General features: G+C 42.7%; 1 protein-coding gene across 9 annotated transcripts in view; it reads left to right on the top strand.

Annotated features, from left to right (window-relative positions):
• Positions 1-24,801, top strand: part of R3HDM2 (R3H domain containing 2) — a 165,578-nt gene that overhangs the window by 50,460 nt on the left and 90,317 nt on the right. For 8 of the 9 annotated variants that reach the window (XM_075591512.1, XM_075591507.1, XM_075591509.1 and 5 more), the window contains one exon: positions 6,049-6,133. The exons of the other annotated variant lie outside the window; for it this stretch is intronic. The gene's annotated coding sequence lies outside the window, so the exon portion shown is untranslated. The remainder of the gene's footprint in view (positions 1-6,048; positions 6,134-24,801) is intronic. 9 annotated transcript variants of the gene reach the window in all.

Raw genomic sequence — 24,801 nt, 5'->3', positions numbered from 1 at the left:
GCATTTTAACAACACATGAGGTGTATAGCCCTCGGATTGCCCATTACCATGCTTCAGCATTGAACTTGGGTACCTGGCTTCAGTAATTCTGGACGAAATAATAATAAATTAGATCATTACCAAGGGAAATCTTTCTACAATACATTTCTCGTAGTTGAAGATGTATATTGTGATTTTTTCTTGTTTCTTTTGCGTTCTGTCCGGCAGGTTTTACTCCCACCCCAAAGAAATACAGGTATCCTTGGTATTCGTCGTTTTTAAATTTTTCGCCGAACGGATTATCAAACGTGTCATAAAGTATTATCCAACGTCGGAACGGATTATCCAACACTGACGGGACACGGATTACCATTGGATTCGCAATCCACACACGGTTTGGTGTAACGGATTCTGTCGGATGACTAAGGACGCCCGTACAGTCGATTTTAAACAGTTTGTTTTGATAGGAGACTCTGGTTGTGAAATAATTATTGCTTGATTAGCAGAACTATAGACTAGTGCAAAGGATTTGTATTTGGTGTTATAAAAGCAGCCCCCGTACATCTTGCCTGGTGATGCATCTTATCTTCCACTCGGCTGAGTACCCATTAAGTAATATCGGACTCTCACTTTGTTCTGACACATGTTTTTGGAAGTAACACGAAAGGCTTGATATGCAGTGGTACCTCGATCAAGAACTGTTTTGCTCCAAGTAGGCATCTAAGGGCCGTTTTATAGTGGCGGGCTGGTGCTACGCCGTGCGCACGCACAGATTTCTAGTTGGCTGACGTTAGTCAGCCTTTCTATAGATGTGACGCGCACGGCAGGGAAAAGGGAGCCGACAGACAGTGGCGAAGATGAAGAAATTCATCTTTTCGTGTGTGTGTGGTGTGTGTGGTGTGTGTGTGGTGTGTGTGGTGTGTGTGGTGTGTGTGGTGTGTGTGGTGTGTGTGTGGTGTGTGGTGTGTGTGTGTGTGTGGTGTGTGTGTGGTGTGTGTGGTGTGTGTGGTGTGTGTGGTGTGTGTGGTGTGTGTGGTGTGTGTGGTGTGTGTGTGTGTACAAAAAAAAATGATTAAACATTTTTTTTAAATTTAAAACAATCTTACTTACACTCCCCTAAAGGAAGATGGTGAATCGCTAAATCCAGTAGATCCTTCTTTTACCCAGTAAATACTAATCACTAATTACGACTGGTTGTCTCCTTTCTCTTGCTCTGTTGCGCTCTTGTCTTGTCCACCCATGTGTGTTTTTACAATCTTATTCTGCGTGTTGATAGAAATTGTGAATAATTTATGATGAATTACAGCAGTGGTGCGCAAAGTGGGGGGAGCAACCTCCAGGGGGCGGGAGATTGTGTTGGGGGGGGCACGGGTAGTTGCAGAGGCCTCTGCAACTGTTTACTTACCGGGATTCAGCTGGCTGTGCTGCGTTGCAATTGACAACGCAGCGTCAAATGATGCCGCGGTGCCATGTGAAGTGATGTCATGCGCGTCAAATGACGCCGCGGGTCACATGACATCACATGACCCCGCTGCGTCATCTGACGCGGATGAAGGTATGCGGGGGGCGGTGTGAGAGACAGGGGGGCGCAGCACTAAAAGTTTGCGCTCCCTTGAATTATAGAGTAAGTTGGGAGGCAGTGTTGGGCCATGCATACGACAGAAAGCTGACCGAATACTCTGCACTGAGGTTTTTTTTTAATTGTGTTTTTTTTTTTTTATTCAATGAGAACAGATCAGAAATCTGTTTTTCACTGCATATTTCTATCATATTTCTATTCTTGCCCTTTTAAGTGGAGTGTTTGTTGAAACTACAATGCTTTATTCGGGTGATATGAGCATATTTTAAGTTTCCGGGAGGTGAAACTGGAAGTCTCCACAGAGCCAAGTGCAGTCTACAGATACCATGGTAACCTCAGAAGCTAGATACTAGGAAAAAATGTTTTAACGCTATAGAAAATAAAGTGCAGGATATGTTTGGGGGAGGGGGATTGGGGGGCTAGGCAAGATACGTACATAAACAAGTATAGGTTGGGTGGGGGGTGGGGAGAGGGGATTTGCTGCTGAATGTTTGCAAGGTTACAGAAATACATAGGCCTAAATTAACTGAACAGTGCCCACGCTGGGCCATGGTGTCAAAATTTGTCCCTAAGTGGGTGGTTGGTCGGATTTCAGCTGTAGGTCTCAGAGTACATATGTATTGGGGGAAATACTTTGAGGTAGCCTCATAATACTGTAGGTGAATGGACATGCAAAATGTGTCACTCAAACTACCAAGATCTGCTGAACTGGACTCTCAGCTGCCCAAGCAACCAGTATAAAATTAGCAAGTGAAGATTATCACACTAAAACTAATTTGTATGTTCCGGTAATGTAAGTCTATATGGTACTGATTTTATACATGCATTTAAAAACTTGAAATGATATTTCAACATTTTGTAAGCATCTAAAATTACGTTATATTAAGCTTACGGCCCTTACGCTCCTAAATGTTCTCTCATATTGCGATATTAAAAAATAAAAGATTGAATCTTTATTTCCGCGACATCAGTGAGTCATGTTTTTAGGGACAGCTCATAATGACATTCAATATGAGAGAGTAGCTTCAAAGAAGGCAGAGCTGCCAATGTAAAAGGGATCCTTCCATCCCCTGCTCCTTGTGGATAGTGGCACCCCTCATTTCCCCGAGGATCTCCCTGCTACTTCCATCCCGGAAATTTCAGGGACAAGATGGTGTGTGTGAGGGTGTTTTAATTTAAAATATAGCTTATTTAAAAATATATTTAATTGACATTGCATGCTAAAACCTTTCAAATTATTTTTAACATCTATTCTGAAAACACATTCTAAATGAAAAACTGTTAATGATGTATTCCTTTCCATTTGAACAGATATTTATTGTGATATCGTTATCACAATACATTTGTTATTGTAGGAATTTTTTTAATATCACATACCCCCACACACACAGACAATCATTAATTTGCTTAATCTGTTGAGCAGCATAAACTGTTCTGTGGCAAGGGGTTTCTTCCCCTCAATCTGTACATAACGGTTAAACTACAAGATGCTACCTGAAAAAATGCCACCCTCTCGGTGAAACAGGGTAAGCGTTTACCTTGTACCCTTGTTTTCTTTCCCCACCACCGTTGCTGAATTGGGGGAAGGATGCTTTCTGCATAGTAATGGTGAATCCAGTAGTATGGCTGTATGGATTCCTGGACATACAGCCCTATGAGTGCCACGTGACATCTGACACGGGTTGCCAGGTGTCCGGTATTGAACCAGACTGTCCTGTATTTGGACACTGTCCAGTAAAAAATGAGGTAATACTGGACATGTATGTGTATACCGGTATTACCTCTCTGAACATAGTGACCTGACCGGCTTGGGGGCTGCGGGCTTTCCCTAAGCAGGGAGAGAGCAGTGCTATTGCTAGGGGGAGTGTGCTGTTTCCTCCATCTTGATTGACGGCATTGCTCAGGAGGAGGTGTCAGGAGCCTGTTGCTGGGGTCAAGGCGGAGGAAATAGTGTGTGTGTGTGTGTGTGTGTGTGTGTGTGTGTGTGTGTGTGTGTGTGACACAAACTCACAGAGACACACACGACAACAAATACACAGAGACAGACAGACAAAGACCCCCTCTCGGACACAAACAGACTGTGTCTGTATGTCTGTGTATTTGTTCTGTCGGGAGTGTGTGTTTCTGTGAATGTCCTGTGGAGGGGAAGGAGAGGGGGACCGGATGAGAATGAGAGGGATAAGGGAGGTGGGGTGAGTATGACTGCAGGTGTGTTATTTATAAATGTATTTATTTATCAATTGTTTTACCAGGACTTAATGCATTGAATTACCTTTCCTTTCAAGTATGTCCTGGGCACAGTTATGATCACAAATACATGGTTACATTAAATGAGCAGGGTTATACATTGTATATAAAGAAATTGCATGAACAGTTAAAGAGAATATTTGTGTCAAGTGTATAACCGTTACAGACCAGATTAAAATGTGAGACCGCATTAGTTTTGAATGAACTTAGACTGGTGGTGGCTTTGAGAGCTTCCGGTAGATAGTTCCAGTTGTGAGGTGCACGGTAACAGAAGTTGGAGCAGCTGGATTCCATGATGAACCTTGGGACTGTGAACAGTCTTTTGGCATCAGTTCTCAGGTGATAAGTTCTGCATGTGTTAGGGGTGAGGCGTTTGTTCAGATACTGTAGGTGGGTAACTTGCCCAAAAATTATTTGAAGGCAAGACAGGATAGCGCCTAGATTCAAGTGATGGCTAATCTAACTCTTTGAGCATTTCGTAGTGATGTGTATTGTAGTTACATAAGAGGACGAAGTGGCATATTGAGTTGTAGAGGGTATCTTGTTTGCGAAGGTTTTTGGGGTGCTGTTTCATATATCAGGGGTGCGCAAAGTGGGGGGCGTGCCCGCTGGGGGGGGGAGGGGCGGCGAGACTTTCTGGGTGGGGGGGGGGGGGAGGGGAGGGAGAGAGACATAGCGCTTATAGAGGCCACACGCTTCCCTGATGGCATTTAAATGAAATGCTGGGGATCACGTGAGGCCTCTGTAGCGTCACCTTCCAGCGACATGCCAAATGACACCGCGGGGTCACTTGACGTCACGTTGCCATATCAATGTGACATCTATTTGACGTTGGAGCCACGAAGGGGGAGGGAGAGGCGGCAGGGGGAGCAGGAAGAAAACTTTGCACACCACTGCCATATACTATGTCCCCATAGTCTATAATTGGCATCGGCATCTGCTGTGCGATGCGCTTTGAGCAGTTGGCTTAGCAAGGATTTGTTCCTATAAAGTAAACCCAGTTTGCCATAGGTTTTGGATGTCCGGGTATCAATGTGCAACCCAAATGTTAAATGGGAGTCAAACCTTTATGCCCAAATATTTAAAGCTAGTGATGGGGCTTTAGGATGGTATTAGAGTTGGTGCTGATCGTATGCATCATTTCATATTCTTTTGCGTAAAAAAATTCTGGGGAGGGTGCTCAGTCGGCAGATTTTTTTTACGAAATAGAATATGAAATGGTGTAAACTTGGAGTGAAATTTAGAAAAAATGACTTTCTCGAGTGCGTTGCACCTTTCACCATTGTGTCCTGTATTTTTGGAGTAGCCACCTGGCAACCCTAGCATATCTCAATGTGATGATCGAAAGAAGTGACCCTTACTTCAAGAGCATTTTTAGTGCCTGAAAAGCTTTAACAATATAGTGTAGTGTGCTGCAGGCCCTCTGACTCTAAAAGGTTTAATATATTTTACACTAAATATATCTTCTGTCCCTTTTCTTGACCTCGCTTTTAAATGTATGGTACCATGCTGAGCTGATCTCTGAATAGCTGGAGAATGGAAGTGCTACAGTAGGAGAGAGCACACAAACCAGTGAAACCGCTAAACTATTTTGAGATTTGCAATTATCACACTACAGAGTGCAAGCTGCATGCTAGAAATGGGTCAGCCACTGTAGCAGATGTAGCTGGTGCTAAAAGATGTTTTTGTGGGCTGCTTGAAGGAGCAATGATAGAGGAAGTCTGATTCTGTAATGTATACCTGGGCTCTTGGCATGTTTAACGTTTGCTAATATTTTATAATGTATTTAGCCTATGTAATTCTTCCAGTGTTGTACACCAGTTTGTACACCGAAAGTCAGGGCCTTTACCAAGCACACACATTGGTAAACCTTTCTTCGGGGTTTTTTTTTTTATACTTTTCAGTGAAATGAGTGGTTGGCTTCTATTTCAGCAATAGCTTTTGCTCATCCTGCTCTCACTTGTATGTGGTGACTGGGGCATATGTCTGACACAGGAAGCAATCATTTACCTTACTCTTTCCCCACCAAACAAATTTGACAATGAACATTTTGGGGTAGGATTTATAATTTACACAGCATATATTGATAAAACTATAATAATTAATATTTGCAATTAACACCTTGGGCAGTGGACATGTAATAGGCTATATATGCACTTCAAGCATAAGGCACAACGGATCTAAATCATTATATATTGTATATCTCTGGATCAATCTACACATTCAATCAATCTGTTTTTCAGTTCTGCAGTTTGATGCACACATGGTCTGACATCTGGAAGTTTTCGTGACGATCTGAATCTGCAAATTTGAGTGGAAACTGGAGTGGTATGTTTTAAGGACCATTAATAACGTTAATTTTCATAAATGTGGAAACGTTTTGGACATGCTTTGTGCAACACGCTTTGTGCAACACGCACGTGAAGACAGTGTTTGAGTTTTAGGTTGTTTGCCCAAAAATTTGCATGGCAATAATTGATTGTTGCTACTCATTATCCCACACCTTTATGTACCATCATCCGATCATCATTTATATAACAAATTGTATTTCACAGATCTAACAAAGATTTTTTTTAATTTTTTTTAGTGTTTCAAAGCTGTGTGATGTGATATTATTTGTGCGTTAATAAAGGCACAAGAGAACAGTGGCTCAGTAGGATTGTGCACTTCACCTAGTGTTTTGATTCAAATGTTTGACGCGCGTTTTGAATTACTGGGGAAACTGGGAATGTTATGATAAAAAGCACAACGTCATGTAATCTTGAGCTGTTTGCTTCTTATTTAAGCATTTGTCATTTACAATATATTTAGGAAAAATAATACATGATCTATATGCTAGTAGCATAAATGGGTCAGGCGGTTCTATCTCCTTCTAGTACCTTTTTATTTAAAATGATTATATAAGCCAACAGACAAGGGTGTTAACAGTTCACACAACTGGAAATTATTTTAACTGGTAGTTGAAATAAAAATATGGAGAGTAGGAGATGGGTTAGATGGTGCGGTGGTATATCCCATTCTGATCACCTATACACTTTGACAAGTTCCGAACAAGTAAACTTAGGGGAAGGATTCAGTGCAACTGGTTTACTGATATAATGATTTAATTCTATAGACATATAGAAGTGCACGGGTACAGTTCAGACCTGTCAGATGGGGGTATCACTACCTTAAAAGACAAAACACTAATGGATAAGGAACGGAGGCATAATATCATATTCTATATCCGACATCATATGATGCTGATATCACCATTGTATCAGGATAAGGAATGTAACAAAAGTTGCAAAAGGGCAATCAAATGAGCAAAAATGGACAATGAAAAAAGGTTTACAATAGAAAGTAAGATCAACCCTAAAAAGATCTTTAATTTACCTTAATAACAAAAAATTAGAAAATAAAATATAGGACCCTATCAGTGTGAGATGGGCAGGCAGATTATTGGAGATAAGGAAAAAGCAGAGGTCTTAAACAAATTCTTTGCCTCTGTGTTTACCAGGGAAGAATCAATTTCAATAGTAGTGCCACAGGGAGGAAGGCACAACCTCCATATTAATGAACAATTGGTTAACTGAGGAAGTTCATAAGTGGCTTGAAAAAATTAAAGTAAATAAGGCACCTGGTGCCGATGGTATACATCCATGAGTTCTCAAGGAGTTAAGTTCAGTAATAGCCAAACCATTACGTTTAATATTCAAGGACTCCACAGGCTCAGTACCACAAGATTGGCGTAAAGCAGATGTGGTGCCTATATTTAAAAAGGGAGCTAGATCACAACCGGGGAATTACAGACCTGTAAGCCTGACTTCAATAGTAGGGAAACTACTTGAAGATTTAATACAGGATAATATTCAGGAATACCTAATGGGAAACAAAATCATTAGTAATAGTCAGCATGGATTTATGAAGTATATATAATGCCAAACTAACCTTATTTGTTTTTTTGAAGAGGCTGCGCTCATCTGTTCCCTCCCTTGACTTCTTCTTCCCGTAGCTCCTCCGCTCTCCGGTGATCAGCCGGGCAATTACCATCCAAAAAATACAAGAAAGTAGGAGCACAGAGAGGACAAGATGTTATGCTAATTAGCGCTTCATCAGCGCGAAACGCGTAGAGGTTTTGCAAGGTTCACACGTCCAATCCAGGGTGTGATACCTGTTGGTTAGAGGAATCCCTAACCTAGATGGTCTTTTTACGCATTGAGTACTCTGCCCCAGCTAAGCTGTGCACTCTCGCGAGACAGCCCGCCTATCCTCCAGTCATTCACTGGGTTCGCTTCCGGTTCCTGTATCCGGCAGTGATCCGCGGTGTATCGTGAGGAGGTCTGTGTAGTGGCAGCGTCGGATGGGTGTGGGGGCCCTATCGCACATGCAGGAGCTCTTGATTGTAAGTTCGTTAATGTGAAGTGTGTTATTAAAAGTGGATTGTTGCCTAACATCTTGTCCTCTCTGCGCTCCTACTTTTTTGTATTTTCTTTGAAGAGGCAAGTAGGAATTTAGACCAGGGTAATGCAGTTGATGTGGTCTGCTTAGATTTTGCAAAGGCTTTTGATACTGTTCCACACGAGGTTAGTGTACAAAATAAAGCAAATTGGACTCAGTAATAATGTATGCACCTGTATTGAAAACTGGTTGAAGAATAGACAACAGAGGGTTTTCATAAATGAAACTTTTTCAGGTTGGGTTAAAGTCGTGAGTGGAGTACCTTAGGGGTCGGTACTGGGACCCCTGCTTTTTAACTTAATAATTAATGACCTTGAGGTTGGCATTAGGAGCAAAGTCTCCATCTTTGCTGATGATACTAAATTGTGTAAGGTAATAGAATCCGTGCAGGATGTAATTTCTCTCGAGAAGGACTTGGAGAGACTGGAAACTTGGGCAGGTAAATGGCAGATGAGGTTTAATACAGATAAATGTAAGGTTATGCATTTGGGATGCAAGAATAAACAGGTGACTTACTGTACACATTAAATGGGGATACATTAAGGGAATCCTTGATGGAGAAGGATTTAGGAGTGCTTGTAGACAGCAGGCTTAGCAATAGTGCCCAAAGTCATGCAGTAGCTGCAAAGGCAAACAAGATCTTATCTTGCATTAAGCGGGCAATGAATGGAAGGGAAGTAAACATAATTATGCCCATTTACAAAGCATTAGTAAGACCACATCTTGAATATGGAGTACAATTTTGGGCACCACTCCTTAGAAAATACATTCTGGAACTAGAGAGTGCAGAGAAGAGCCACCAAATTAATAAAGGGTATGAACAATCCTATCTTATGAGGAGAGGCTAGCTAAATTAGATTTATTTACATTAGAAAAGAGGCGCCTAAGAGGGGATATGATAACTATATACAAATATATTCGGCGACAGTACAAGGAACTTTCAAATGAACTATTCATCCCAAGGACAGTACAAATGACTTGGGGTCCATCCCTTAAGCAACAAAGGAAAGGGTTCTTTACAGTAAGGGCAGTTAAAATGTGGAATTCATTACCCATGAAGACTGTGATGGCAGATACAATAAATTTGTTCAAAAAAAGGTTGGACATCCTTTTTAGAAAGGAAAGGTATACAGGGATATACGAAATAAGTATACACGGGAAGGATATTGATCCAGGGATTCATCCGATTGCCAATTCTTGGAGTCGGGAAGGAATTTATTTTTCCCCTTATGAGATATCGTTGGATGAAATAACACTGGGGTTTTTTGTTTGCCTTCCTCTGGATCAATAAGTAAGTATAGATATAGGATAAAGTATCTGTTGTCTAAATGTAGCATAGATTGAACTTGATGGACGCATGTCATTTGAAGCGTGTGACGTCACATGACCATGCGGCAGAGACAAGGTAAGTTTAGAGTTGCAAGGGCCTCACGCGATCACCGGCGTTTAATTTAATAAGATTTTTTGGGAGGAGGGGCGGGGCGTTGCAGGGGCCCTGTGCTCTTCCCCCGGCATTTAATTTAAATGCCGGGTGAAGAGCGCGGGGCCCCTGCAATGCCACACCCCCCCTGAAAAATCTCGCGCCCCCCACTTTGCGCACCGCTTGTCTAAGCGATGCCTAGACAGCTCACCTCTGTTGTGCACTGAAGACCACACACACGAAAGCCTAATCATGTACTTGAAATGTTTCGCTGGATATTGACCCTTGTGGTAGGTTACCTTTCTCACAGACCTGTTGGAGCCTCTGCATGTTCTTGCTGTTCTATCACACCAGGCACCCAACTGCTGGTCTATTTTCTGAGGATTCCTGAGTTCAAATGTTACATTAGTGAATAACAACATGGCAATCAGGAACAATTAAAATAATAGAGTTCAGGGAATTCAATTCTACTTAAACCATAATTCCACTGGAACCCTAAAACTTGACAACCCCTCTGTGCCTCTTGGTCGGTCACTCTGCTAGCCTTTGCCTTGGTCTATGGTGGCACCTTCACTGCTCTCACTCCTATCCTCCTTTCCCCTCCCGCTGAAACCAAATGGCGGCAAGGGAGGGCTATATATTAGGAAGGATGAAATTCTTCAAAATTAGAGCTGAGCACAAAACCAAAATGAGGTTTTGCCAGAGTTTTGTTCCGAGCCCAGCACGCCAATCTGAGCCCCAGAGTACATTATACTTTGGTCAGTGATGATCGGGTGTGGGAAAAAATCCGAACACACTCATCTCTGTTTTTTTTAGACTGCATGTATTTTCTTTTTCTGTTTTCATATAGAAGTAGCAATTGTTTTTGTCTTAAAATGGTGGACGCTATTTTGTATGTGTAGTCAGGTATCCTCCTTGGCTACTGATCTGCCCTGCCCAACACATAAGCCCTGGTACCCACGCAGACAGTGTTGGGGTTAATCCAGGTTTTCCCCTACAGTATGCAGCTCCCTTGAGTGACAGTGGGGGGTGGGACTAGGCCTGTGTTCTGCCCTACCAGGGGCTCAGACCTAAGACCCTCCCTCTGGGAACATAAAGGGCTGCACAGCCAAATTTAGAAGTCTGGTTCTACAGAGCGTGGAGTCAGGGCTCTGACCACCTTCCAGCCCCTCCCTCGGGAGTGGGACAATTACCCTTCATTCCACCAGGGGATGAGGGAAGAGCAGAGGATAGACCCCTGCGGCCTCAAGCCTCGTGGGTTGATTCCAGGATCCATCCAGAGGAGGGTGGAGAAGTGTAGCATGTATGCTGTTACCCTGTTGTGTGAAGAATAAAGCCATTCCAGTTTTTTATATATTCCGGCCTGAGACTACAATTAATCGGGGGAGTAAGAGAAAGAGAGTTCTCCTGCAGGGATTTGCATTCAGTGCTACTGGAGCCTGCTGGAGATGGAGGCGCCACACCTGTGAGCGAGAACCAGCCATCACCCCAAAAGCCTGTCCTGTCTTCCCCACTAACAACGGCAGAACTTCAGCGATTCTGTGAGCCAGCACTACACACACTGTAATAGTGAGAGTGGGGGAAAACCTGTTACATATGTTTTAGGTTTAGAAGACTATGCAAGGAGTAAGGGATACTTCAAATTATATTTTTGCTAAGGGACATATCGATGGAGGATTAAAGCACATAGTAATAATAATTCATATCATTACATATTGCAGCATTTCCATTAGAAAAGAAAAGGAAGATGGATTTCTTTCCATTCATGTAGGAAATACAGCCGTGTCAATAAGTGTCTGCCGGCTCTTCTCCTGCCACTTAAAAAAAAAAAAAAAAAAAAAAATGTATTTCATGCTGACTCTGCAGTCACTTTTTCCCTAATTATTTTGCATGTTCTGAAAGTAGAATGCATGGTGTTCACTTTATGCTTGTATGTACTGTATATGTACGGTTTTTTTTTTTGTTCCATGCGAAATTTTAGCAAGAACCTGTTTGATAAAGGAGCAGTTTATTCAATGCTTGACTTGGACAGATGATTATATTTCAGAGACAGTGTTCAGTTTCTGTGGTAATTTGGAAGTCGATGTCTGTATCCGCCTGTTCACAACAGAGGTGTATGTTTGATACATTGCACCATCCCATCTCACATTGAAGCAGGAAATGGTGTGAAGGGATATGGCCCACGTCTGTTTAATTTGCACCTTGACTTTAGGTTTTGTGCTCTTTGTATCTTTCACAGAATCCCCGAATTCGGTCGCCGTAGTTTTGCTGCGACTAAATCGCAGCCTCGCTGCAGGGACAGCTGCGCCAGCTATTTCGCCACCAACATAAGCCCCTAACATTTCCCTAAAAACCCATAATCTTAACCCCTAATACTAACCTTGCCCCTGGCCCCAAAACCCCTCGAGTCAACTTACCTTATTTGTGAAATGGTTGGCTGCCGAGTGTCCAGCGGGGGAGGGGCTGCCGTGAAGGGCCCTTCGGCGGCGATTTGGTTGCACCGAGATGAGACCAAATGTCAAATTCTGCCCCAAATGATTCAGCTGTACAAGTATAAGAATCTATATGCATTGATGCCAACAAGGCCCTGTCTCGTCTATAAACCGTTATCCTATTTGAAAGCTATGAACTATATTGCAATATCTATGGCGATGTAAAGCAGAGAAATCCCTTAATTACCCCTATTCCACTTCCTAAATCCCTTTCCAGCACTCTTCTATCCCCCTCCTTTTCAGTCACGAGCTCTTGTGCTATTTTTAGATTTTTCTATTCTCTGTATTGCAGCAGTTTTTTTCTTTGAATTATTTATCATGGTTCAGAGCTGAATGGAGTGATACTTTTTTTTTTCATTCTCCCTTAGCTGCCACGTGCTTGGCTTTAGTCCCTGACAGATTTAGTTCATGTCATGTCATACGAGACAGACCCTGGTTTGAAGAGCATAGCAAAGGATTCTGGGAAGACATCCATCGACTGCAAATAATGGAGCGATGGTTCAGTTTTCTGTGTCTGATTACAAGAATGAGAAACGCAAGATTTATCCCTCTGGCAAAGAAGGGTTTTCATTTCAAACAGCTTTTAACGCTGCTGCTGAAAGGACAACATGTGGGTGACATGGAGGGGGAAGAGTAACGTGGAAGGGAATGGGTAACATTGGGGTGTTTGGGGAAAGAGGTGGTGATTGGCTGAAATGGGGGAAGGGGGGGGGGGCTGTAATCTCACTCTGCCGCTCTCTCCCTAGGGCACAGTTGGCTGCTTAATACCGGTGCGCTTATTAATACGATCCCACTCCTACTTTTACCATCAGTTTCGATTGTTTAGCACAGGAGGGGAGCGGGATACTATTCATGAGTGCGCAGTCATAAAACAGCTGAGAGTTATCTGGAAGGCGCTTGGAAGAAGCTCTGATCCACCGCAGTAATTTCCTAGCAACTTCTGAACTGGAGGAGAAGGGACGGGCGAGAGAGCAGCAGTTGGGCTGAAGATGAGGCCCCTGCGGCCACCTGTTGCTTAACAATGATTTGGTGTTTCAATAATGCCTTTATTTAGCAAAGAATGATGGCGATTTTTGGAAGAGCATCAAACATGGAAAATACAGTATGTTAGGGGCACACGATTATAAGACCAAAGATTAGGATATGTGTTTATACATTGAAGAAATGCACAGCGGTACAGGCCTGTTCAGATTTGTCAGGGGTTAGTTCCAAGTATCGTGTATTTGAATTGTAGGAATTTTAAAACTGCCAGCAATGTAACACGTTTTCTACCATTTTAATGGTTACGTAATTTAAGGTAGATTTTATTAGCATTGGAAATCTAGTTTAAGAAGCCCAACGGCAAATCTCTCCATATGTCCATTAATTGCTGCTTTTGTTGGGCACTTTTTAGGCACTAGGGTTGCTACTGTATGTGGTTTCTCCAAAAATACTGGACACATTGGTGAAAGGTGTAACACGCTAGACACATACCACTCTCCACTCCATGCTGTTTCTGCCTCTCCTTGGCTCCACCCCCAAGCTCCTCACACCACCTCCTGATTGGCTGATGCTGGGTAATGCAGCTAATGAGGATGAAGTAAGTTGCCCAGCCCCCAAGCAACAGCCCCGCACTATTCCTGTTCGGGGAAATCCTGCGGTCCCCCAAGCCTGTCACAATGTCCAGAGAGGTAATACCAGACACATACATGTGCAGTATTGCCTCTAATTTTTTACTGGACAGTGTCCAAATACAGGACAGTCTGGTCCAATCCTGGACACCTGGCAACCCTATTAGGCGCTCATACCCAATTGAGGAAGATCGTGCAGCAAAAATAATAGACAGAATACAATGCAGTGTCTCATAGTTGTCAACTGTGTTTTTTTTGGCTACTTATTGCTATTAGCATAAATGAGTACTTTCCTCCATGTTTCGTTTTCATTTTAATTACTGAAGTAGGAGTGAGTGTTATTGGTCAAGTGTCAACAATCTCCTTTCTGATGTGGGAAACAGACTGTCCCAGTCCATGCAAAACAAAATGTTCTCCATTTTAACCGAAGAATTACCGTGAGTCTTTCTCCTCAGGAGCAATGTATTGCGCAAGGCACATGACTGAATTCAAAATGCATCCTGAAGTTCCTGGACATTCTGATTCTTCGCAGCAAAAATTATCCAGAGGATAGTGTAATTATGTATTGATGCCTTAATTGTTGTGGGGGTGGGAGAGTTTACAGATTTTCTAAGCTTCATTTGCTGCGTTTTGGTTCTTCTTGACTGCTGAAAGTGCATTTCAATTGTCCTTTTATTCTGGTGATGCAGTTGGATCATTTACAGTTGCTCTGTTGCCTCTGAAACTCAGCAACCCTCTCATCCCCTGTACTCAATGTCAACTTACCCTGCCTATAGTTTGTAAGCTCCTTGAAGCAGGACTTCTTCTAACACAATTTTAATTATCTGTAAATGTTACTTATGTCCATAATCATATCTCTGACTGTCCATGAAATATCTGTAAACTGATTTAAAAAAAAAATCCCCCCCCGGTTGGAATCAGGGGGCCTCTGGAGCTGAACCCCATTCATTTCAGCTCTGTTGACCCCCAGCTTCCTGAGATACTTACCGGGGGTGTCGGTGCCTCAGCTCATGTTTAGATAGGCCAATAGGAAGCCGTGATGTCATATGTGGCTTTCTATTGGTCCATGTGACCGGGGGCTTTAAACCTGAGCAGGAGATAGCAGTACCAGTAAGGAGGTAAGTTTCTCAGGAAGCACAGTCTCCACGGGGCTGAAATGAATGCATTTCAAAAACCCAGAGACCTTTACTTCAATACTGCACATATTAAAAAAATAAAGGAAAGCATCAGTGCTGCTATTCTCCATCTTGCCGCTTCCTGAGACCTGCTGCCCCTAGACGGTGCTTAACCAGCTTACCGCCTAGGAATGGTTTAATGTATCGCACACCTGTGAGCACGTGACCTGAATATAGGACAAGGGTTAAAGCTGCAGTTCAGTCTTTTTTTTTTTTTTTTAATTTTTTTTTTTTACTTCAATAGTTTCATGTGGGCAATCTCTATTTACCTAAAGAACTGTATAGCTGCCGGTCAATCCGTTCTCCATGTATTGATAGGCGACATTTTTAAAGCTGGGATTTGTTTATAATTTGCCTCCGGCAGTCAGTGGAAGACTCATGAATATTCATGAGTCTCCCAGTGACGTGTGCTCGCTCCCGATCTGCCGCTGTGTGGTGCCCCCTTCTGCCCGATCCCTGTGGCTGTCAGCCTGCGCGAGATGGAGGGGGCTTGCGCCGCCAGTGGGGAGGGGGGAGCAGGAAATGTGTCTCCCTTCTGCTCCGATCCCTGTGCCTGCCTCCCTGCCTGCGCGGGAGATGCAGGGGGGTTGCGCTGCCTTGTGGGGGGTGGGGAAGGGAGGGGGGAGCGGGAGATATGTCTCCCTTCTGCTCCGATCCTTGTGCCTGCCTCCCTGCCCGTGCGGGAGATGCAGGGGAGTTGCGCTGCTCCCGTGGGGGGGGGGGAGGGGTTGTGTCCCGGAGCAGTGGTGGCAGCAAGGTGGTGAGTATGTTTGATTATATGTATGTGTGTGTATGTGTGTATATATATATATATATATATATATATATATATATATATATATATATATATATATATATATATATATATATATATATATATATATATATATATATATATATATATAAAAAAACAAAAAATTGTGGCGCCAAAATAATATTCTATTACTCTGTGTAATAAACTGTAGTGCTAATATCGTGTAAATAAAAAGTGTGTAAGATTCCTAAATGTGTTTAAAAATAAAGATGTATATATGGGTGCACCTGTTTGAATACTAAACTAAATATACAAATATACTCAAAACAACATCATAGAATAATACATCAATGTGAGTAAAAAATGAAAAATAAAAATATAAAAAATGTGCAAAAAGTGCTAAAAAAGTGAAAAGTGAAAATATGAAGCAAAATAAATGTAAAGTTGTAATAAAAATCCAACCAGTCCTTCAATAGTCAGTCCATAATGGGAGATATAGGATATGTGCACAGGGTCTTCTGCTGCTCTCACAAGGGATAAACCACCTCCACGGATATCTATGAACAGAAAAAGAGAGAGAGCGCACGCCCCATAGCATAATACTGCGTAATTTATTATAAAAATGGGGAAGGGATGGAAGGGGGGGGGGGGGGGAAACGCACTCACAGGATAAAAAATATTAAAATGCAGTTTGTGAATTATTCTCTCTCTTTTTCTGTTCATATATATATATATATATATATATATATATATATATATATATATATATATATATATACACGTGTGTGTGTGTGTGTGTATATTAGTGTGTCACCACAAGTACCCAGTCGCCCACCTACCCACCCTCTATCCCGCCCACCCACCCTCTAGCCCTCTCCCGCCTACCCTCTCCAGATCTCCCGCCCACCCTCTCCCGCCCACCCACCCTCTCAACCCGCCCACCCACCCACTTCGCTGCAGGATACCGTCCTTCTCTCCCTCCGCCGCCGGCTGCTGTCCTCTGCCGCTGCCGAGCTTCGCTGCAGGATGCCGTCCTTCTCTCCCTCCGCCGCCGGCTGCTGACCTTCGCTATATATTCATACATACATATACATATATACATACAGTATATATAAATACATTTTTTTAAAAAAATAAAAAACTAATAATATATATATTTATATAAAATAACATGATCCAACCAATGTATTTTTTTTTTATCTCGGTTAAAAATGATTCTGGATCCTGGAGTTATTCTCCAGGTTCTAGATGAAAAAGAACATTCCTGTTTCTCGGTGAAAAATTGGGGTTAAAGGATCACTATCTCCCAAAGATCCACAAGTCTCTGATCGGTCCTCCTGGTAGGTCGATCACTGCGAGTATTGGATCTTTGGGAGATGGTCTCTCTATGTACATTGATTATTTTTTTACAGCCACTTGTGCATGCGTTGCCATCTTATTTAAGTGACTCCCCGCGTCTTCTCAATGCCCTGGACAATTTCTCATGGTCTCATAAATGCATATGGGTTACACTAAACATCACATCACTTTATACCATCATTGATCATAAACACGTCATTTCCGCTATTCAATACAGGCATACCCCGGTTTGAGGACACTCTCACTTTAAGTACACTCGCGAGTAATAGCATACAGTTAGGTCCGGAAATAATTGGACACTGACACAATTTTCATAATTTGTACTCTGTACGCCACCACAATGGATTTGAAATAAAACAACCGAGATGCAATAGAAGTACAGACTTTCAGCTTTAATTCAAGGGGTTGAACAAAAATATCGTATGAAACGTTTAGGAATTGCAACCATTTTCATACAGTAGAGGCAACTCTTATTCGAACAAAAACCAGTGGCAATTCCCCAAAAAACCCAGGAAACACCCAGGTACATTCTGAATACATGCCTTAAACTTTCCTTAAACTAGCCCCAGCATTTCTGCATTGATTAATGGCCTATCAGATTAACAGCGGGGGTCCCTGGCAGTCCCATTCAAGCTGAATTGGACTGCCAGGGATCCCTGCTGTGTTAATCTTATGGGTCGTTAGTCAATGCAGAAATACCTTAAACGTGCCTCAAACTAGCCCAGAACATACCCAGCACATACCCAGAATGTAACCCGGCTAGTTTACGGCAAATGTTAGAATAAACGTTGCCTCTACTGTACACAGTCCCCTTATTTCAGGGGCTCAAATGTAATTGGACAAATTAACACAATCATAAAATGTTCATTTTTAATACTTTGTCGAGAATCCTTTGCAGGCAATGACTGCTTGAAGTCTGGAACGCATGGACATCACCAAACGCTGGGTTTCCTCCTTTGTGATGCTTTGCCAGGCCTTTACTGCAGCTGTCTTCAGTTGTTTGTTCTTTCTGCCTTAAGTTTTATCTTCAGCAAGTGAAATGCATGCTCGATCGGGTTGAGATTAGGCGATTGACTCGGCCATTGCAGAATATTCCACTTCTTTGCCTTAAACTCTCCAAATTGTTGGTCCAAATTAAAAAAAGGTATCAATAAATACTGAAGAACTCATATATTCTGGTGTGTGTATGTATGTATGTAATATATATAAATATATATATATTATTAGTTTTTTATTTAACTAAACTCCTGGGTTGCTTTCGCAGTATGTTTTGGGTCATTGTCCATCTGTAAAGTGAAGCGCCGTCCAATCAACTTCGCTGAATTTGGCTGAATCTGAGCAGACAATATATCCCTATACACTTCAGAATTCATCCGGCTGCTTCTGTCTTCTGTCACATCATCAATAGACACTATTGATCCAGTGCCATTGTAAGCCATGCATGCCCATGCCATCACACTGCCTCCACCCTGTTTTATAGATGATATGGTGTGCTTTGGATCATGAGCCGTTCCAAGCATTTTTTGCAGCCTAAGGATGCCCTGTTTCAATTGCATTGAGAGCTCCTTTGACCGCATGTTGTGGGTTCACAGCAACAGCTTCCAAATGCGAATGCCACACCTGAAATAAACTCCAGACCTTTTACCTGCTTAATGGGTGATGAAATAACAAAGGAATAGCCCACACCTGTCCATGAAACAGCTTTTGAGTCAATTGTCCAATTACTTTTGGTCCCTTGAAAAAGAGGGGCTACATATTAAAGAGATGTAATTCCTATACCCTTCCTCCAATTTGGATGTGAATACCCTCAAATTAAAGCTGATAGACTGCACTTTAAGCCCACATTCATTATTCAACTGTAACTTGAATTTATTTTGGTACACAGCCGAAATAACAACTTGTATCAAGGTCCAATTATTTCCGGACCTAACTGTATTTTCAATAGCCGCATACCCCTGTTTCCGTACGCTCGCTCTGCGACTACAGACACGTATTCTGCCCTACAGACCGCCATAGTAGTGACGCGCTGATTCCCCTCGCCCAATAGGCAAACGGCAGCTCGCGCATGCGCCTGTCGGCACGTCCTGAACAGCAATACCGGCTCCCTACCTGTACCGAAGCATCGATAAGTGGAAAAAGGGTAGTGCTTCACTTTAAGTACGTTTTCGTTTTCGCTTTACATACATGCTCTGGAGCCATTGCGTACGTTAATGCGGGGTATGCCTGTATTATTTAGGCACTTCTTCACACACATCACCTTCACAAAACGCTTTTATTGTAGAATCTATTTTATTTCTCCTCACACTTAATTATTTTCTATTTGATAAACAATATTATTCACAGCAAAGTGGCACGGCTATGGGCACATCATTTGCACCAGCTTTTCTGCGATCCGCCGATTATGGCGGTACCGAGAAGGGGGCCGCCATGTCTGTGTATGCACAGAATGGTAAAGTCTGAGGTTGCGCGTGCGCAAAACGGAGGTTGCGCGTGCGCAAAATGGAGGCTGCGCGAGCGCAAAATGGAGGCATCTTAAATGTGCATCTTAAAGCAGATTTTCCTCTCTGGGTTTTTTGTCATCTTTAATTTTTTTATTTTTGGGTACTAGCTGGGAAGCTGTGGGTCTCCGGAGCTGAACCGTGTTAATGTCGGCTCTGGTTACCCCCTGCTTCTCGCGATACTTGCCTCTAAAGGTGCAACCGGTAGCAGCCCCAGCCGGGCATGGAAAATCTTTCTTTAAAAGTTCCACAATGTCATCCCACGCAGCTTCCTATTGGGCTGCAGGACCTTTAAACAATGTGAGATACCGGCAGCTCCTTTAGGCCCCGGACATGTTCCCTGCGTGCTTGCGGAAGCGTGCTGACGCGCGCTCCCGCTCAGGACTGAGCCCCTACAGCCGCAATTAGAGCGGCTTTAGTAGGGGCTCACCTGCGCTTCCGCGTGCTTGCGGAAGCGCAGGTCTTGGGGGAATTTAAAATTCCCCCGCTTGCCGGCGAGACAGGCCGGTCATGTGAGCGGTTCGCCCAATGAGGGCGAACCAGCTCCGTGACGTCATTGGCCCGCCCCCGGCCAGTGACGCGCCCGCCCCCTGACAGCTGCTGAGAGCGCTTGCGGTAAGCAATCGCAAGGCCAGGGAAAGCACCCGCTTTCCCTGCGCCTCAGCACGCCAGCAGGGACCATGAACTTGGCCTTAGAAGCAAGTATATTGTGGAGTAGGGGGTCCCCAGAGCTGTAATTAATGCAGTTCAGCCCTGAGTCCCCCTGCTTCCCATCTAGGGGAAGTATCTATATTCTCTCTCTTTTTTTTTTTTTTTTTAAATAGGTAAAGCTACTTTAATTGAATATTCAGGATTTGTATTTCCGGCCTAACAAAGCTGGTCACAGTTGAAAGTCACAGTTCTGACATTTATATCTTGGTTTTTATGTGCTGCTTGACCACACTATTTCAGTAAATATCCTCACTGCTTAACTCCTTGTAAATTTCTTGTAAATAATCAGGTCTCAAAAACAGCGAATGGGTTTTGTTACGCGGATAGTCCTTTCATGTTTGACGATGAGACGCCAATAACAATCTCTTATTACTTCTCTGATTTAAGTAAAGGTTGTCCAAGCCAGCCATGTGTTTTTTTAGCATTCTTCTAATTAGATGGGGTTGATATTCTGTGAAGACTGTTAATAATTTTTACAGAAATACTTGCTTAATGCATTAGTGTAGTTTTCTGCTAGTGTTGGTAATACTAAGGGCTTGAAAAATATCAGTAACCTTCACCAGTCCATGTCCGCCTCCTACCCCCATTTATACCCATATTGATTCCCCGCACTTAATACCCATACCGATTTCCCCTTCATATATCTTGCACCAATCGCACCCCCCTCCACATAACAAATACAATGCATTGCAACGTGTAATTCTTTGTGGCTCTTCCAGTGAGTGACAAGCAGGCTGCCTACTTCCGCCCGGCATTTTGGCGCCATAACTGCCTTGGTCCAAGACGAGTGAACAAGTGGATTTTTCCAGGCCTGTTACCATTAAAAAATCTTCATAACCACAGCAATACACAGTTGCTAAAAGTCTCAAACTGCACATCTTCTTTCTGACCCATTACCAATATAGTCGCCGTGTGCATCTTTTAATGGCAGTTTGACTGAAATGAAGGAATATGGCATAAATCTGTAAAGGCGCTATGTTCATAGCCAATTTTCATCCTTGCCGTAGTGAGCATTCTGAAACGATTGCCCTTTTATCTGCAGATTGTGTGACACCAGCGTGGATATGTATAACGTGCTCATTCCACCTAGCATGTTTTTTTTATTTTTCTTTCCCCCCCCCACCCCCCATGAGTTTTCACAAGCCAGCTACAACTAATATGCTGAAGTCCAATCAGTGGGCTGTATAATTGTGTGCGTGGAAGGACAAGGTGCTATAAATCTGTATAATTTGCTCACACTGTAAGAGGTAAAATGGACCACTACTTGTTTATATATAATACACCAGTTTACCACAAAAACGAGAAATAATCCGGCGCCTAAAATAAATCCAAAATAGCAGATAAATAAACCATATAGAATATCGAGTCCTGTTGTCCTGGGGGCCTTCAGATGTATCTTAAAGGCTGTCTCACAATATGTGAAGGTAAACAAAAGACTGATCATAGTGTGTATCTCTATAACTGTTGATAAGACAATACATACAATAACACATAAGACGAACTAACAACCAGACAGACCAACTTATACTAACACAAAAATGAACAACACCTAATGATGAGCTAAAATAGGCTAATTTAATAAAAATATAAAAGTAATATAGTGTCTCATATACAGGAATTGGTGACGTGAATATTCTGCTCCAGTAAGGGAAAATTAGATTCCTACTTACAAACACAATTCAGAAGGGCATTGTGGATAGCCTTTACCCCAATTGGCAGGCCTCAAAGACGGGATGTCCGTTACGCTTTCCCCAGAATGTTGGTACTGCTGTCGCACGTACCGCCTCTGTTAATCCCACCGTCTAGGTAGAGCTTAACTCACAGTCGCCGTAGATGCAAAGTCCTGTATACTGCCCTCATGTGCTTCCCTGGCTGTGCGTGCAAACGCGGAAGTAATTCTTGCTCTCCGCTTGACACGGCACCGTCCATTCAGCACACTGCAATCTCGTCAACTCCCAGAAGCACCCTACGCGTTTCACTTCCTCAGGGGCATGAAATGTGAATTGGCATACCAAATATTTATACCCAAATAAAATAATTGCAATTAATAATTAATATATCAATATATATACTAGACTCATCTCGGCACATCATAACAAAGTATAACACAACAACTAACACAAGATCAACAGTGATCACCTCAGTACATAATAAAAACATAACTAATGTACAACATAATAAATGAAAATGAAAGTTAAAATAAGAGATCCTATAATAAAAAATGGCTATGCAGCCAATAAGCTACATGAACGGCTTAGAGCAAAACCGGAATGTGTACTCTATGGACTAATTGGAGCCCCACCAACGACAGAAAAAGACCCTTGTACAAGAGCATAGATATAAATGCCTACAACAACCTGAGGCACTGCCTGGTACAGCAAAGACTAGCAGATAGGACTTGACTGCCAGTACAAATCTCTGCACAAATATTATAGGGTCCCCATTAGAAATCCTGAAGAACTAGAAAAAGTTTCAGACTACCTATTATAACAAGACTGACTCCATCCTACTAGTGCCACATCTCTATATATAATGTATATCTTATAGTAAATGAACCCTTAGTGGCCACTTGACCGCCGTATAGATCAATTAAAAAAAACCAAGGAGTAAAAAGGAGAGGGGTTGAAATTAACCATGCCGGAAGCAGCCCTAGCTCACTAAAAATGCTCCCAAATCAAAGTCAATATTCAACCCGTCGGGGTACAGAGTTTTTAGCTCATATATCCAATAGGCCTCACGCCTACTGATATGTTTTAATTTGTCCCCCCCTCTCCAGTTACCCGAATAGATCTCAATGGCTTGACACACCAAACCTTTTGGGTTTTGATTATCATGAACCAAAAAGTGGTGCGGACCACTATGTGCTGTAAGTCCTTTCCTAATATTATAAATGTGCTCATAGTTACACCTCTGGTACGATCTTCCCGTGCGTACCACATATTGTATGCCACAGGGACATCGTAACAGATAAATCACAAAGGTTGTGTGGCAATTGATATAGGAATTAATGTTATAGATTTTAGATGTAACGTTAGACATAAATGTAGCCTGACTTACACAGAACTTACAGGCGGTGCATGCTGTAAACAAACAGGAAAACAGATAAGTGCGCACAAGAATTCTAACTTAATAAAAAGTGTATAAGTGATAGTAATTATATCAAAAACACCCAAAAAATATGATTAAAGTGCATCAAATAAATAAGTGTTACCTATGTAGATGAGCGTCTGCTGCTGTGTAAAGGGTAGCCCAAGACCCTATAATCTACGAACAACAAAAGAAAACAAAGTGCACAACAATCATCGTGAAAAAGTAATAAACAGTGTTTATAAATTAGGTAGTTCAAGGTTAAGCGTACATCAAAATAGACTTAATCAGGCATATAAGGCCACACCGTGGCAGTTACCAACAGCTGCGACCAGGAGATGCAAAGGTCTCGCTCCCCCTTCCGCACGATCAGCTGAGATGAGGTGGTAAACACAGTACCGGACTGCTGATGTCTCTGCCACAGTCTCAAAGTCCCGTACGTGACGTCGGTGCGCCCGATGGAACTAAAGGAGTAGTTAGCTCAATCCTCAAGGGCAACGTGTATCCTCCTTACTGCAGACCTCACTGCACATCCGCATGGATCAGCAACGTAGCGGTGTAGTCTCACAGTCCCGTGATTTCATTTCTTAAAATGATTAATGGTTTATTTCCGACTGTTGTGGTAGGACCTTCCATGCGCCGTGTGAAACCTATCGCCCAGTGGGTGCCAGTTGAACCATTATAACTTACAGGAAGCCTATATTATTTCCACCTCCAAAACAGTTCTAAGAGGGAAAACTAAACCTGCTTCATGGAGCCTATATATGAGAAATTGTGAACATATTTGAAAGAGGAAACCTAGGTGTTCCATTCTATGAATTAGAAACAACCATTGTTCATTATATTTGCTGGTGGTTCAGGATACAGAAGAGTGGGGAAACGGTGGCAGAAAAAAATTCTGTTGGTTTACGGTAAATATAACATTTTTGGCCCATATAACTTTATTTAAATATCATTTTTCTCCCAATGGAACTCAAAGCACTTCATAGCTACAAAAAGGAAAAAAGAAAACATTTAAAGTTATAAATAAAAGAGACAAAACTCAAGGAAAGATACAAGACAGCAGGGGTGCCGCAGCGTTCACGCGCTCCCCTCGCCGGGAGCCGCAGCGTTCGCGCGCCCCCTCTCCCAATGGCTCGGCGTCAAATGACATCGCGGGTCATGTGACGCCATGACTTGTGACCCCACCGCGACATTCATGGCAATGCGCGACATCACATGACCCCGTGGCATCATTTAACGCTGCGTTGCCATGGCGACACGTCGACGAAGACTCGGCTGGCAGCAGATAAGTGAGTTACAGAGGCCTCACGCCTCTCCCGGCATTTAATTTAAATGCTGTGCCTCTGTAACCACCTGTGCCCCCCCCCCCCTAAAGAAATTCTCCTGCCCACCAGTTTGCGCACCGCTGCAATACAGGCTGAAACGGTACTGAAGCTATTAAATGTCT

This window comes from Ascaphus truei, chromosome 3, assembly GCF_040206685.1.
Source record: "Ascaphus truei isolate aAscTru1 chromosome 3, aAscTru1.hap1, whole genome shotgun sequence".
Taxonomy (NCBI): Eukaryota; Metazoa; Chordata; class Amphibia; order Anura; family Ascaphidae; genus Ascaphus; species Ascaphus truei.
The sequence above is the reverse complement of the archived record's forward strand: the minus strand, read 5'-3'. Positions and strand labels throughout refer to the sequence as shown.